Here is a 17,045-nt window from a genome sequence, read left to right on the forward strand (position 1 = left end):
CTTTAATTGTCTTCAAAATCGGTAGAGTCTCCAACATTTAAAGGGTCATTTGTTGCTACCCTTTTGAAGGTTAAACCTGCAGACGTTCTGACAATGAAAGGCTTTAAAATTAAAAGTTTTTTCCCCCCTCCTCTTGGCTCCTAGAAACCTTTCTATGAGCTTTCAATCAAAGGTCTATTGAAACATAATTAGTAGCTGAGGACTAAATGCAGATTGATATGTTTGGAATCCTCCTCCCTTTCCTTTGTTGTCAAGTCGTCCCCTCCTTCTCTGCTTTTGAAAGCCATGGTTCATTTTTAATGTCTTTGGTGTGATACTAGGAGTTTTCTCTCTCTCTGCTGAGCAGCTTAGCAAATCCCTGAATCCACATCTGTCTATTTTTTTTCTTGTGGAATTTTAAGTATTTTTATATATTTTTTTTAAACTTCACCCTGTCTTTGCCCTTAAACATTTCCATTTGCTTTTCTAAATCTGTGCTTTTGCTTTCCAGGAAAAAGCACGTGGGTGTTGGTATAGACTGGTTATGCTTTCTAGATGTCCTGGAGCGCTGCAAGCATGCTTTTATGAGTTTGTGAAGGAAGCATTTCTTATTAAAACTTGTACATAAAAGGTTCACTTTTGATGGGGGGCTGGGTCGGTAAGGGAGGGCATGTAGGCATTGTTTATGGGTTTCATTCTGAACAGAAAGATGATTTGAAACAGACTACATTATCACATTGCTTAAGGCTGACCGTAACTGAGTGGGTGCAGGGCCTGGCATAGTGAAATTCAGACTACCCTCTCTAGTCCACGCCTTTCTTGCTCTTTGGTTAATTTAATGCCTGCTGGGAAAACCTGGCATTACTGTTCTGGCTGCAGATACAACGGGGCTTGGGAAGGTCTGATGACCATAAGCAAACCTGCTTCTTTTTAAAATATTATGCCTCCTGGTTTGTCTGATACATCTTCTGCAGGCATAACTGATCTATCATTTGTTATGTCAGGACACAATCTGCCTTTTTTGAACAGCATGTCAGAGATCATTTTGATATTAATGTTTATTTTTTTCAACTTTAAGTCTTGAATATGATTTGATGTCATTTAAAGCTGCTTTAGAAAGCACTTTAAAAAGAAAAAAAAGTGGCTACTTTAATTTGCAAATGACTTCCAGTTTTCCCATCCCATCTATTTTGATTAATTGGGTATTTTATTAGTCAGGAAATTTTACTTTTAATAATAATTTTACTATTTTATTTAATTAAAATTATAAATGTAGAAAAATGTGTTAAAGTCAAACACGATACAATATTGCTTAAGTCACATGAATTCTGTTTCAGTTATACCTCTGTCAAAACTAGTTATGTTGGGGCTTTGGTTTCCCTGACATCTGTGTCGATTTGTTATTTTCACTCATCGATTGCCCACTGTGCACAGTTATCAGTCATTAGTATTGCAATTATAAACTTTGTACACCTGGCCTGAGTGGGTGCAAGAAAGTCGCTACCATGCTGCTGTTGCCGATATATAAAAATGAACAACAGATAGACTGTTAAGACCAATTTTCTTATTTATAGACTCTTATCTGGTATTTTTATTATCTGTGTTTTTTTTCTTTTTGCCCCTGTGCCTGTTTTAAATTCTAATTAATCCTAGCAAATCCTAGCAACTGGATACAAACACAGATACTTGTACATTTTATTAAGGTAGATATTTTAAAGCTACCACTAGTGAATAATGCTGTAAAATCCAGAACCCCACATTATTATCTGAGCTGCTTCTAAGTTTATTTTACAGGTTGTTGCGTTTTCTCTTCAGATGCTGGCCTACTCCCCTTCTTAAATACAAGCTGCACTCCTGGCAAACGTTCAGTTACCCTCCGTTAAGAACTCTTACAGAGGCTACATCAGTTATAATTTGAAAAACATAGCTAAAAATTAATCTGTTGTTTTATTGTTTTGTTACAAGATCTATTCCTGTGTTACTATATTTCTTTTACAATTGCCTGTAATATGCCTATAAGCTAAAACTGGCACTGCTCTCTGTCATCTGTTTCAGTTGGTTGACTCTTGCATTTGTTCAATTTATTGGTTATCTATTTTTTTTTCATTAGATTTGATTCCCTCCCTGAAGTGTGTCTGCCAAAAGCATTCCAACAACTGCTAGGTTAGATGTCAGTGAACTTGTTTTAAATTGTTTGTAAGTAGGGTGTGACGTGCATAAGTCACCGTTTCACAGGTTTTGCTTCCTAAGGTTGTAATGTCTAGTCTTGCGTGTCATCAAAGTGTCTCTCCAAGATGATCTGGTCTTGATTGCTTCGCTCAACCCCCCAGAGGCGCGCTACACTCCTGCCACTTCACGTCTCTCCCACTCGCGTTGTGAAGGGGGGGAGCTGAACGCACGCTATGGAGAAGCGGAAGGATCAGCTACTGGCTTTGTGCTGCTTCTGCCAAGATGCCTGTTCTGCGCTGCGCGTCGATCATTTAAAAGCTTGTACAACAGCTGTCCTTCTGTCTAACTGCCTTGTCTTGAGTGACGTTAAAATGTCTCTCATGGGATGTCGATTGTCTTCCGAGAAGATCAAGCCTTGTCTCTCTGCCAAGATTTTTGTTTATAATAGAGAGATGTTACTCATATCCTTAGCCCGACATCCACATATCATATGTGTTTACGAAGTGTGTCCTCACAGGTGGCGCAGTGGTAGTGCTGCTGCTTTGCAGTAAGGAGACTGTGGAAGATTGTGGGTTCGCTTGCCGGTTCCTCCCTGTGTGGGTAGCGCTTTGAGTACTGAGAAAAGCGCTATATAAATGTAATGAATTATTATTATTATTATTATTATTTTATTTTAATAAGTTTACATGTGTTTAAACCATGAGGGGGGGTATTTTAAGGCTTAAACTATAAAAAAAATGTTTATTTATATGGTCTTTCTATATCGCGGATTTTCACCAATTGCTGATTGGTCTGGAACGTAACTTCTGCTATAGGTGAGGGATCACTGTATTCCTGCCTTGAATTGCGAAACTGGCTTGTATACACTTTAAAACTGAAAATACTTTATCAATCATGAAACCTGCTAATCTGGTTCATGGTCATAGGGGCTAAAGCCTATCCTGATGTTGCTGGGCATACTTTAAGTACCCACTGTTGATGTGGTGCCAGTTCATTGCTGGAAGGTCAGGTACTAATAGCAACATTTAATCCATTATAGGACTGTAGTGTAACTATTTGTGATCCATGTAAAATGTTTTTTTGCAAAACAGTGTGGATCTGCATATCTCTAGTGTGATACCAATCAATCCATCTCTGTTTAGTTTAAACACATTGCTGAACTATGTGTTTCTTTGTAATCCTTAAAACTGTGTTCAGTGTTTAACATTGCACGTTGACTACAATAAATACATATTGAGAATATTGAACATTCAGAAATACCAGTTTTAACATGGATAAAATATTAAGTAATTAAACATATTATTAAATCTTTTAACTGTTCTAAAATTATGTCCATCCGTAATTGACTTCTACACTTTGGGTGAAGTGAAAAATACACTATTTTCCTTACCACTAGGCGTTTGGATGTGTAATTTTATGCAATTTGTAGCAGGGAAGACGAGCTGCTAGAATGACACCTTGGTAACTTTAACTCTGCCTTCACCTCCCCTGACCAGATTACATCCATTATTCATTTTAAGCCCAGTTGTGGGTAACTAGAGCTGTAAGCACAAACCAGTCCTAAGATGAGCAGCAGCCTGTCTCAGGGTACACCCATTCTTATAAAAGAGACCATTTTAACACAAGCTGTTGGCAATCATATTTGTTGACATTGTCCACAATCAATTAATCAATGAATGTCAATTCTCCCTGTAAAATCTGTGTATAGGTGATTAGTTACTGCATAAAAGCTATTGGAGTGAAAATGATAATGATGGTATTTAGTTAACTTATTGAACATGTTTCAAAAGTTTATGTTGGGTGATGCCTGTTTGGATTTTTCAAGCTCTTTCTATTTCGGTTTGAGTCTTTTTCAGGGTTCTTTGCTTTTCTTCTTGCATCTCAAAGATGTCAATGTTTGGTTAATTGACAACAGATAAATTTGACCATTGTACTGGGCCAGACCTTGTATTTTGCTGCACTTGGTGAAGCTAAAAATCGATCCCCTCCAAAGCGTTTGCTTTGAATGAAATAATCACTGCAAAACCTGTACATAGAAATCTGGAGATATGGATATAAAACAGTGAATTTAAAATTTGAGCATGCTAAGGGGATATTTAATTTCTTATTGCAATACAAAACTGTCTTGGAAAAATATGTCCTTGAGGGGTGACATTTCAGAAATCACATAGGAATTGGGCTGTATCAGCAGAGTTTATTTGGTAATTTTACATTTCTATGAAGACAACAAACATTTGTTTGTTTGTTTCAAATCACTGCTTAAAGTATCAGTTTATCTTACATTTCTATGTTTAAACCACCAACCAAACCAGTAACCTATGATGATGGTATCAGTCTAGTTATAGCTATACCATGGCTGCTCCTTAACATATACGTTTCAATTAAATAAATGAAACAGACTAACAAATATAATGACAAAAGTCAATGAAACTAAAATATAATGACCATTTTTAAACATTTACCATAATTCCTATTAATCATATCCTGACGTATGCAATTAATGGAGTATAACCATCCAATCAATGCAGGACTTGAGTTTTTCCAGTGATAGACTGACTCTGGGGAACTTTTTCTTTTTTTTTTTTTCTTCTTTATTTCGCCTTATACAATTTCTTGTATTAGGAATTTGTTAGTTTTTGCATACCCCTTGGGGCCAGAGCGCAGGGTCAGCCATTGTACAGCGCCCCTGGAGCAATTGAAGGTTAAGGGCCTTGCTCAACTTTATCGCCATGCCAACAGCAATGTTGTGTGACAATGTCAGCAGTGGAAAATTATATTTGCTCAGTTTTAATGTAAAGTTTAAATAACCTTATTTTGGAGATAATTATTTTTGAATTAAATCAGCCTTTAGTAATGCATTCAAGAGACATAGTCCTGTTGTCTCTTTGATTGGTTTATTTTATTTTGCCGCATCTGGGTCTTCTGTGCTATTGCTATGCCAGGTTGAGGATTATTATTATGATTTTCATCGTTCATGATGTTGTTTGTATTTGGATCATTATCTATGATGTAATTCCAACACCCTGTGTATGACAAGTCAGCGACTATTAAAACTAAACTAAAACTACGAACCTGCAGAAATAAATAAATAAATAATGTACAGAGGCTAAGTGTGGTGCCTCCTGGAATCTGAAAGACAACATATAAGTCGTCACATGTTTAGACCAAACATCACTAGTATGTGAAAATAATCCATCCATCCATCCATTATCCAACCCGCTGAATCCGAACACAGGGTCACGGGGGTCTACTGGAGCCAATCCCAGCCAACAAAGGGCACAAGGCAGGAACCAATCCCGGGCAGGGTGCCAACCCACTGCAGGACACACACAAACACACCCACACACCAAGCACACACTAGGGACAATTTAGAATCGCCAATCCACCTAACCTGCATGTCTTTGGACTGTGGGAGGAAACCCACGCAGACACGGGGAGAACATGCAAACTCCACGCAAGGAGGACTCGGGAAGCGAGCCCAGGTCCCCAGGTCTCCCAACTGCAAGGCAGCAGCGCTACCCACTGCGCCACCGTGCCACTGTGAAAATAATATACAGTGCATCCGGAAAGTATTCACAGCGCATCACTTTTTCCACATTTTGTTATGTTACAGCCTTATTCCAAAATGGATTAAATTAATTTTTTTTCCTCAGAATTCTACACACAACACCCCATAATGACAACGTGAAAAAAGTTTACTTGAGGTTTTTGCAGATTTATTAAAAATAAAAAAATTGAGAAAGTACATGTACATAAGTATTCACAGCCTTTGCCGTGAAGCTCGAAATTGAGCTCAGGTGCATCCTGTTTCCCCTGATCATCCTTGAGATGTTTCTGCAGCTTAATTGGAGTCCACCTGTGGTAAATTCAGTTGATTGGACATGATTTGGAAAGGCACACACCTGTCTATGTAAGGTCCCACAGTTGACAGTTCATGTCAGAGCACAAACCAAGCATGAAATCAAAGGAATTGCCTGTAGACCTCCGAGACAGGATTGTCTCGAGGCACATATCTGGGGAATGTTACAGAAAAATTTCTGCTGCTTTGAAGGTCCCAATGAGCACAGTGGCCTCCATCATCCGTAAGTGGAAGAAGTTCAAAACCACCAGGACTCTTCCTAGAGCTGGCTGGCCATCTAAACTGAGCGATCGGGGGAGAAGGGCCTTAGTCAGGGAGGTGACCAAGAACCCGATGGTCACTCTGTCAGGGCTCCAGAGGTCCTCTGTGGAGAGAGGAGAACCTTCCAGAAGGACAACCATCTCTGCAGCAATCCAACAATCAGGCCTGTATGGTAGAGTGGCCAGACGGAAGCCACTCCTTAGTAAAAGGCACATGGCAGCCCGCCTGGAGTTTGCCAAAAGGCACCTGAAGGACTCTCAGACCATGAGAAAGAAAATTCTCTGGTCTGATGAGACAAAGATTGAACTCTTTGGTGTGAATGCCAGGCGTCACATTTGGAGGAAACCTGGCACCATCCCTACAGTGAAGCATGGTGGTGGCTGCATCATGCTGTGGAGATGTTTTCAGTGGCAGGAACTGGGAGACTAGTCAGGATAAAGGGAAAGATGACTGCAGCAATGTACAGAGACATCCTGGATGAAAACCTGCTCCAGAGCGCTCTTGACCTCAGACTTGGGCAACGGTTCATCTTTCAGCAGGACAACGACCCTAAGCACATAGCCAAGATATCAAAGGAGTGGCTTCAGGACAACTCTGTGAATGTCCTTGAGTGGCCCAGCCAGAGCCCAGACTTGAATCCGATTGAACATCTCTGGAGAGATCTTAAAATGACTGTGCACCGACGCTTCCCATCTAACCTGATGGAGCTTGAGAGGTGCTGCAAAGAGGAATGGGCGAAACTGGCCAAGGATAGGTGTGCCAAGCTTGTGGCATCATATTCACTGTAATTGCTGCCAAAGGTGCATCGACAAAGTATTGAGCAAAGGCTGTGAATACTTACATACATGTGATTTCTCAGTTTTGTTTACTTGAGGTTTTTGCAAATTTATTAAAAATAAACTTTTTTCACGTTGTCATTATGGGGTGTTGTGGATAGAATTCTGAGGAAAAAAATGAATTTAATCTATTTTGGAATAAGGCTGTAACATAAGAAAAGGTGGAAAAAGTGATGCGCTGTGAATACTTTCTAGATGCACTGTAAAACAATATAATTGAACTGTTCTATTAAGTCAGAATGTTCGTAACAGTCAAAAGTTTATACTGCTTAGAAAAAAAAGCCCCCTTCACCCCCCCAAATTTTGACACCCTAGGTGACCGCTTTTGTTGCCTAAATAATAGAGCAGACCCTGCCAGTGTGGGTGAGGGTGGGTATGTGACTGGGCCTTGTGGTATAATTACACCACATCTAGGATTGGTTCTGGCCTTGCGCCCAATGCAGTTTGGGACAGGCTCCTGCTATCCATAACTTTGTAATGGGTAAGGAAGCAATCCCATTAGAACTGCTGTCAAGTGCTTAGTGCTTTGTGTAGAGGCAATTGGACACCACATGCAGACATTTCTCGTTTGCAGTGAATTGGTGCATATTCCTATATTTTCTGGCACAAGGTGAGTACCAGTATTGGTTGAGGCATCAGACAGACTAGAATGTACAGGGTGAGCCAATAAGAAGTACCACATTTCAAACGTTTGTTCTACAAAAACGCTACAAGATAAAATAAATTTCATTATGACACAGTAAAGGGTATACAAAATAGATTGTTTTTTCACTGTGTTTTTAAAATGATGTCTTCAAGGTGGTGGCCATCATTAGCGATACACTCTTTGAGACGATATCTGAATGCTCGCATGACCATTTCAAGGGGAATAGCAGCGATTTCATGGTGAATACGGTTCTTGAGGGCTTCAAGGTTTTGAGGTCTTCAAGGTTTTGAGGTCTGTGTGTGTATACCTTCAACGTGAGATGACCCCACAAGAAGAAATCGCACAGAGCAAGATCAGGTGAACGTGAAGGTCACCCAACATCACCTCATAGGAAGATCAGCTTCCCTGGAAACATCTCCCACAAAACTTGCATGGATCTCTGCCCCATATGAGCTGTTGCTCCATCCTATTGAAACCAGGCATCCACCACATCAATTTCTTCCAGTTGGGCCCATAAAAAGTTCTCTAGCATTTCATTTTAATGTTCTGAAGAGACGGTGACTGTTGTCCCCCACCCCTCAAAAACGTAAGGGCCTATAATGCTAAATTCAGCAACGGCACACCAAACTGTAACAAGCTCGCTGTGTAGGGGTCTCTGATGAAATTCACGAGGGTTGGTTTCAGTCCAATAGCAAAAGTTCTGCTTATTTATGCAATCATTCAAATGGAAAAGTTCCTCGTCGCTGCACATGATGATGGAATCTTGATGAATGGTTTGCAGAATGTTCACGCATAACTCTCTACTGCTCTCACAGTCCCTCTCTGTGAGTTCCTGCGCTACCATCATTTTGTATGGATAGAAACTAAGGTCCTCATGCAGAATTCTCCTCAAAGATGTATTGGAAATGCCTAAGGCAGAAGTATGTTTGCACACTGAATGTTTAGGAAACTGCAAAATTTACGCCCTTACAGCTTGGATGTTTTCAAGCATTCGTACAGTCTGAGGACAGCCTGGAGATTTTCTGTTCAATGTTGTACCCATCTGTCTAAATTTAGCCACCTATTAAAGAATTGTTTTCCGATTTGGAACATCACCGTTAAGAGGAATGCTGAAGTGCATTCGGAAGGCACATTGCGTAGTGATGATGGATTTGTTGTTTTTGAAGGATGCTTCGACAGTGAAAGCACAGTTCACACCGGACCAAGGCATGTTGCTGACTGAAAACTACAAGGGATTGCCTATCAAAGGACGCACTCGGCTGCCTCTACCTCACGCAGTGACCTTGAGAAATGTGGCACTTCATTTTGACTCACCCTGTATAATTTTGGTGTTCATAATCTTCCCTAAATTGTTTATTCGTTGCATGAAGACACATTCAAAAATAGTATGGCATTATAAAAAGTCAAAAATTAAACTTACAGTAAATTGCTTTATTAAAAGCGTTCACAGTGAAAAATCTTCTTTTGATAGTACACTAACTTTAACATATTTGTTTATAAGTACAACACATTAAACATATTTAAACAAATACTCAGGGAAGTAAATGACTGAAAATAACTCTCGGCTTGAAAAACTGCCAGATGTAAATTGCCATTAGTTTAAGGAGGTTAAGTGAACCAAGGAAATGCCTAGAAATGAAAAAGCACACGTGCAACACCAAGGAAAAATAACCTCAAGTGGCCCAGTTTTGAACATCACACTAGTCAAAAATTAAAAAAAGAAAAATGTATTAAGATGAGAGAAGCCTGCATAGTTGTTTTAAGGCAGTAGTAAATTACTTACAACTCATTGCAGTTGCATAGATGGTTGTGTTTGTTGTCTCATAGGCCTGGTTTTCTTTGTTTAATTCTTGGCGACAGAGTCTCTCATGTGGTGCTTAATTTTTTTCTTGTCATTTGTGTAGGCTTCATTTGTTTCCTGATTTTTAAACTGCTCAGATGTAGTGTGTATATATAACCTTGTGGGTTTGGTGACCTATGGATAGAAATGTAATTTTTTGTCAAGTTGGCATTCCTAATTTTTCGTTCTAGTTGCTGGGCTTCTCTGTGGTTCTCCACAGACATAGTTCAGGAGAAGAATCCCATTAAAAGTACTATTGAATGCATATAAGACCTATCCATGAGCTTTTTTTTTTTGATTATTTGTCCACTCCAATGAAGTTCACAAAAGCACAATGAAACTTTTCAGTGGCACCAAAACATCAGTATCTTCATACTAGTAAATAACTTGGAGTTCTTCTCAAACTGTATTTTCCATCCATCCATCCATTTTCCAACCCGCTGAATCCGAACACAGGGTCACGGGGGTCTGCTGGAGCCAATCCCAGCCAACACAGGGCACAAGGCAGGAACCAATCCCAGGCAGGGTGCCAATTCACCGCAGGACACACACAAACACACCCACACACCAAGCACACACTAGGGCCAATTTAGAATCGCCAATCCACCTAACCTGCATGTCTTTGGACTGTGGGAAGAAACCGGAGTGCCCAGAGGAAACCCATGTAGACACGGGGAGAACATGCAAACTCCACGCAGGGAGGACCCGGGAAGCGAACCCGGGTCTCCTAACTGCGAGGCAGCAGCGCTACCACTGCGCCACAGTGCTGCCCATAATATTTTAAGTTCATAAAAGAGGAGTAACAGTCTATAGATCAACTCAACCTAATTTCTGTGTCCTTATCCATATTCTGTGGTGTTTTGGAAATGATGAGGTTTTACTCCATTGTTGGATGGCCAAAGCCAGGTTACTACACTGATGAGATTTTACAGACAGCAAAGCCATTTGTTTGTAATTTTGCTTTCGCAAAAGTGTATGTAGCAGGGCAGTGGAGTTGGAGTCACAAGTGTTGTAATAAACTGCAGTACAACTCCATCTGTGACATCTTTCCATTTTTTAGTTGCTAACGTATTAATTGAAAGATACCAATATGGCAAGTGCAAATGTAAATTAGTGTAAACCAAATTCAAGCATGTTGACATCTACACCAAGCTGGGCTATGACAGTTGCACAGGGAATGCCATAATGTCTAAGCTATGCAGCACAAGTATGACATGCGAGTAAAGTTATGGGTAAAGTAAAAAATATGTGCTAGTGCAACTCCAGGGTGTGTGTGTATAAAGAAGACTGAAGAAGCGGTGGTGACATGGACAGGAAAAACCAGACATAAATACGTTTGGTGACTACAGTCAAGTATGAAATGAAAGCAGGAAGTTTGTTGAAACTCAAGAAAGATGTTAAGCTTAATGGTTAGGATGTGTACAATAATGCTCTATGGCAAGTTCCAGCCACTATGACCGTGAGAGATGCTGTTGCTCTGTTAGAAGAAGTAAGGCAGGGAGAGAGTGTTGCTACCTGATCGGCAGTAGAAGTAGAAGTGGATGTGGTATCTGAAGATCTAAGACAAGGTGGACAGAGAGCATAAATTTACATTTATCAGGTCCAGTTCAAGCAGCTTCACTGCAATATACAGTCACATCTATATGTTTTGAAAGCACCGCCCCAAAGTGCCGTAATCATTTGCATTTACAGTCATATGAAAAAATTTGGGAACCCCTCTCAGCCTGCATAATAATTTACTTTCAACAAAAAAGATAACAGTGGAATGTCTTTCATTTCCTAGGAACATCTGAGTACTTGAGTGTTTTCTGAACAAAGATTTTTAATGAAGCAGTATTTAGTTGTATGAAATTAAATCAAATGTGAAAGACTGGCTGTGCAAAAATTTGGGTCCCCTTGTAATTTTGCTGATTTGAATGCATGTAACTGCTCAATACTGATTACTTGCAACACCAAATTGGTTGGATTTGCTTGTTAAGCCTTGAACTTCATAGACAGGTGTGTCCAATCATGAGAAAATGTATTTAAGGTGGTCAATTGTAAGTTGTGCTTCCCTTTGACTCTCCTCTGAAAAGTGACAGCATGGGATCCTCAAAGCAACTCTCAAAAGATCTGAAAACAAAGATTGTTCAGTCTCATGGTTTAGGGCAAGGCTACAAAAAGCTATCTCAGAGGTTTAAACTGTCAGTTTCAACTGTAAGGAATGTAATCAGGAAAAGGAAGGACACAGGCATACCTGCTGTTAAACCCAGGTCTGGCAGGCCAAGAAAAATACAGGAGCGGCATATGCGCAGGATTGAGAGAATGGTTACAGACAACCCACAAGATCACCTCCAAAGACCTGCAAGAACATCTTGCTGCAGATGGCGTATTTGTACATCATTCTACAATTCAGCGCAATTTGCACAAAGAACACCTGTATGGCAGGGTGATGAGAAAGAAGCCCTTTCTGCAGTCATGCCACAAACAGTCACTTGTATGCAAATGCTCATTTAGACAAGCCAGATTAATTTTGTAACAAAGTGCTTTGGACTGATGATAGATAGATAGATGAGACAAAAATTGAGTTATTTTATCATAACAAAAAGCGCTTTGCATGGCGGAAGAAGAACACCGCATTCCAAAAAAAACACCTGCTACAGTCAAATTTAGTGGAGGTTCCATCATGCTGTGTGGCTAGTTCAGGGACTGGGGCCCCTGTTAATGTCGCGGGTCGGATGAATTCAACCCAGTATCAACACATTCTTCAGGATAATGTTCAAGTATCCGTCACAAAGTTGAAGTTACGCAGGGGTTGGAAATTCTTATTACCCAAAACAGTTCGAAATCTACAAAGGCATTCATGCAGAGGGAGAAGTACAGTGTTCTGGAATGGCCGTCACAGTCCCCTGACTTGAATATCATCGAAAATCCATGGGATGATTTGAAGCAGGCTGTCCATGCTCGGAAGCCATCAAATTTAACTAAACTGGAGAGATTTTGTATGGAAGAATGGTCAAAAATCCCTCCATCCAGAATCCAGACACTCATCAAAGGCTATAGGAGGCATCTAGAGGCTGTTATATTTGCAAAAGGAGGCTCAACTAAGTATTGATGTAATATCTCTGTTGGGATGTCCAAATTTATGCACCTGTCTAATTTTGTTATGATGCATATTGCATATTTTCTGTTAATCCAATAAACTTAATGTCACTGCTGAAATACTACTGTTTCCATAAGGCATGTAATATATTAAAAGGAAGTTGCTACTTAGAAAGCTCAGCCAATGATAAACAAAAATCCAAAGAATTAAGAGGGGTTCCCAAACTTTTTCATATGACTGTATTTGCATCTGCTTACTTTGAATAGGGATGAACCCTGCTCTCCACCACTGTCCAAAATTCTTTACATCTTCAAACCAATCACACTGCGCTTTGTATGTTGTAAATAAATTATGCTTGTATATATTCCAGGTGGAAAGCATTTGCATATTTTTGTTTTTTGGATTAACTATGTCCCTCATAATGTTTAAAATCAGAGAAAAGTTGCAACAAAATGCGCTATTAATAGTCAAAGTTTTTAAGTGATTTAGGACATGCTGAAGTTAATGTTGATTTAAAAAATAAATGCTACAATAATAATTAATGATACTATTTATTCATTGAACTTCTCCCCTGGGGACAAATACAGTTCTGTCAACTATCCATCTGTCTATCTACAGTTATACATGTTGCAGCGTACTAATTGGCACTTCCATTTGTTATTGTATTGTGTTTAATTTAAAAACCTGAATTAAATTAAGAGTACTATTTTTGGTGATTTTATTTTAGAAGCAGTAAGTGTTCACACTGTAAGAGAATAATGTAATTGTTTATATAAGTAAAAAAATCAAGATGCATCAAGAGTTGTTTTATAATTGGCATTGTGGCATCTGAATCATAATCACATTGAATAGTTAGGTGCTTGAAGTTTCCCAACCCTACTCCTTAGACATTACATAGCACTGTCTGCTTAACGCTGCTTAGAAAAAAAAAAAACAGCAGGGTGGCTGGCACTGGTTTAGACTGCTTGCTGGGAAAATGGCAAGGAGTGTGGGTTTTTGGTACTTGGAGACATACTGAATCATTTCGGAATTAAGATTCGGAATGTAGGCATGCACCTTTGAGATGAGCACTTTTAGTAAATCATTTATTTATTATTTATTTGGCTTGAGACACCAAGTTATACTTTGTTAAAAACAACAAAAAAAAGTTGATTTGAAAAGTGCACCCCATGGAGTAAGACTGTATTCATGATGAAAATACATTTCACAGTGCCCTTATACGATAACATCTATGTTTTGAAGCTGCTGGGCTTTATATAAGAAGAAGCAAAATATGCTAGGTTATGGTTTGGTTTACATTGCACTAAGGAGCATTATTCAAATCTGCCATATGTTGTGGCCATGTCAACAAAATAGATGCATGCTGTGCAAATGGATGAATGTCTTCACACACTAGTCTAACACACTTACTGTTTTTTTTTCTTGTTTCATGTTAGCAGGGTGCACATCTTGATTTTTCTCTTAAAAACAGTTTGGTTTGGCTGTGGATTATTAAATACAGCTCAGATAGTTCAACTCTTTGTCATATGAATCTGAAATCACTGTCCGCTTACTTTATATTGTTTGACGTCCCTGTCTTACTCCTTTTTTAATTGCGTTGTACTGGTTGAATTTGACTTTCCTTTGCACTTCTGCCTGTTTCATTTTCTCAATCTTCATTGAATATCTGGTGCTCTGAAATAACATCATAAAAGTAATCATATTTTGATTGGATTTAAGACTTTTTGTATAATATAATGGCTTTTGTTCATATTTAAAGCAGTAACATTTGTCCATATTCAAATTATCATATATAAGCCTGTTTGTCTCCATTTGGGTTTCTCTCCATTGGGTGTAATCATTGTTAATGTTTGTGATGTGCCATCTGTTGGAATGTATTTTGTAATACTATTAAAAGTATACAGTATTGCATCTTTCAGTCCAACAGATTGTGCATCTCAACTTTTATCAATACTGTTGAGAGTCATATACCAAATGGCATGTAATTGAGGCAATAGAGAAACTGGCACTATAACTTATTAAAGGAAATTTTTTAAATTGTGGGGGGAAAAATTATGATAAAGGGAGTACTAATCTCGTTTGAGTTCACTAAACATTCTTCTGATCGGCCTTTCTTAATGCAACAAAGTGAGAGCAGGAATAAACTGCATAAATAACAAGTTCTATGTTAACATCCCAGGACCCAAGTTTGAGACCCTTATGATCTTACCATCGGCTTCTTCCACCTATGTGACAGTCGGTGGGCTTCAATGGAATTAGTGCTTCTTTTTTATTTTTTAAAATTTTCTTCATTAGGTTATAATGTTGGTTGTATATGCCTTTTTGTTTTTTAATTAAGAAAAGCAATACATTTTATTAATACACACGGCAAATGCTTTGGAATTGTGGTGCTGAAAAAAAATGCCCTTGAGTGAGTGTGTTGGGAGGTGAAGTATAAGGTATTGTAGCCCACAGTTGCACTATGTTGAATTCACTTTAGTTACATGATGCTTCTGCACTTTTTAGTCAATGATGTATTGGAGACTGAACCAGCTAGTATTTTATTAACCTAATGCAGTGTTTAAAGCATTTCACACATGTATGGTAAGAGAAATACACCAAATGAAGTGTAAGTATTCAAACTCACAATAATATACTGTGAACTGGACAATATATTAAATGGGCACTTAAACAGCAGATGTTTAATACAAATATAAATCTGAGCTGCAATTTTACCTCTCAGATAGAGTGTTATGAAATTAATACTGGTTAGGAAACCAGCACTCTGGACTTGGAACTATAACTTTTTTTTTCTAACAAAACCTATTGGAACTATTCTTGAACAAACCTTAAACTGAAGACTACTAGGCATTTATTTAAACTCCAAATCTTTATCTCAAACACACACAAATGCTAAAACAAGCCAGAAGTTTACCTGATACTCATATAAATTAGATATTTTGCTTCTTTTATTTGATATTTGAGCAGTCTTGCAAAATTGCGCTCTCAGTTCTTTAGACTACTAGACAGTAATAAGTGAAACAGTTATTTCCAGGGCAAGATCCAACCTGTGAATGCTGCAGTCAGGTCACATGGGTCACATGTTCTGGGCCTGCACCAAATTAATATCATTCTGGACAAAAGATTTTAAGTACCTTTCAGATAGCCTTGGTGTCCCAATCCCTCCTAATCCACTAAAAGCTGTGTTTGGTGTCCTTCCAGATGGGCTTAAAGTGGAGAAGGACAGACAAACTGTGATTGCCTTTACTACACTATTGGCACACAGACTTATTTTGCTAAACTGGAAGAATCCTAACCTGCGGTGGGTTGGCACCCTGCCTGGGATTGGTTCCTGCCTTGTGCCCTGTGTTGGCTGGGATTGGCTCCAGCAGACCCACGTGACCCTGTGTTCGGATTCAGCGGGTTGAACTCTTCAATTTATTTATTTTTACTATTTTTAAGTTTTAGTCGGTTGGCCATGTTCTCATTCTCAGGGGTGGGGGTGGATTTGTTTTCAATCCTATTTTTTTTTTTTTGTAAAAATTGATCTATTTGTATGGAATGATTATAATAAAATCAATAAAATTAAAAAAAAAAAGTCATGTGATTGCTTGAATTCTTTCACTATACAGAAGCTTTTTTCTTTATATTTCAAAGATGCTGCCTGCTGCCACTGTATTGTTAAGGTATAGGTGTGCTTCAGAGGGAAATGTTTCTGTTTTGGCACTGATGTTCCTGCAGTAAGTAGTTTAGGCACCTAGCATTTTGACAGCAATCAAAATCACCTTGGCCACTCTTTGATATAAAACACTTCTAAGAGCATGCACAAAACTCCAAAGGAGACTCCCACACTCACTCAGTTAAGAAATTATGTAAAATTTGAAGTCCATTGAACCATTAGTCATCTGAATATTTATTACTTAATTTCTTTGAAATGTGCAAAAGCAACTATCCGCCTGAACACCACAATGACCACAGGGACATCAGCCTAGAAAACACTCGTGTAATCCGTACATGAGTTATTTTAAGATAATTGATTATTCTTGTAAGAATTGTAAAATTTACGTGCAGAAAGGTCATTTTAAGTGGGATGCATGCTGTGCTTAGAAAAGAGGGAAAAAAAAAAAAAAGAACGGGCAAGAGAAGATCACCCAAAAGAGTTGTCTAACTTACCAAAGAAATTGGCAATACCTCTGAACAAAAATCTGATGCAACTGTACACCCAGCATTAAAGAGCTCAATGCAAAGATACAAATGATGGAGAAAATATTTATCTTTTAATAAGAAATTTTTGTTTTTAAGATTTCCTATCCATTTAAAATTCTTTTCAAATACATTTCCTATTTTTACTGTGTTATGTTTGCTTTATAGAATTACTGTTTTTAAGTTGTTTG

General features: G+C 38.6%; 1 protein-coding gene across 1 annotated transcript in view; it reads left to right on the forward strand.

Annotated features, from left to right (window-relative positions):
- oxsr1b (oxidative stress responsive kinase 1b) overlaps positions 1 to 17,045 on the forward strand; it is a 279,446-nt gene that overhangs the window by 16,617 nt on the left and 245,784 nt on the right. The window lies entirely within an intron of this gene.

This window comes from Erpetoichthys calabaricus, chromosome 6 (assembly GCF_900747795.2).
Source record: "Erpetoichthys calabaricus chromosome 6, fErpCal1.3, whole genome shotgun sequence".
NCBI classification, from domain to species: Eukaryota; Metazoa; Chordata; class Cladistia; order Polypteriformes; family Polypteridae; genus Erpetoichthys; species Erpetoichthys calabaricus.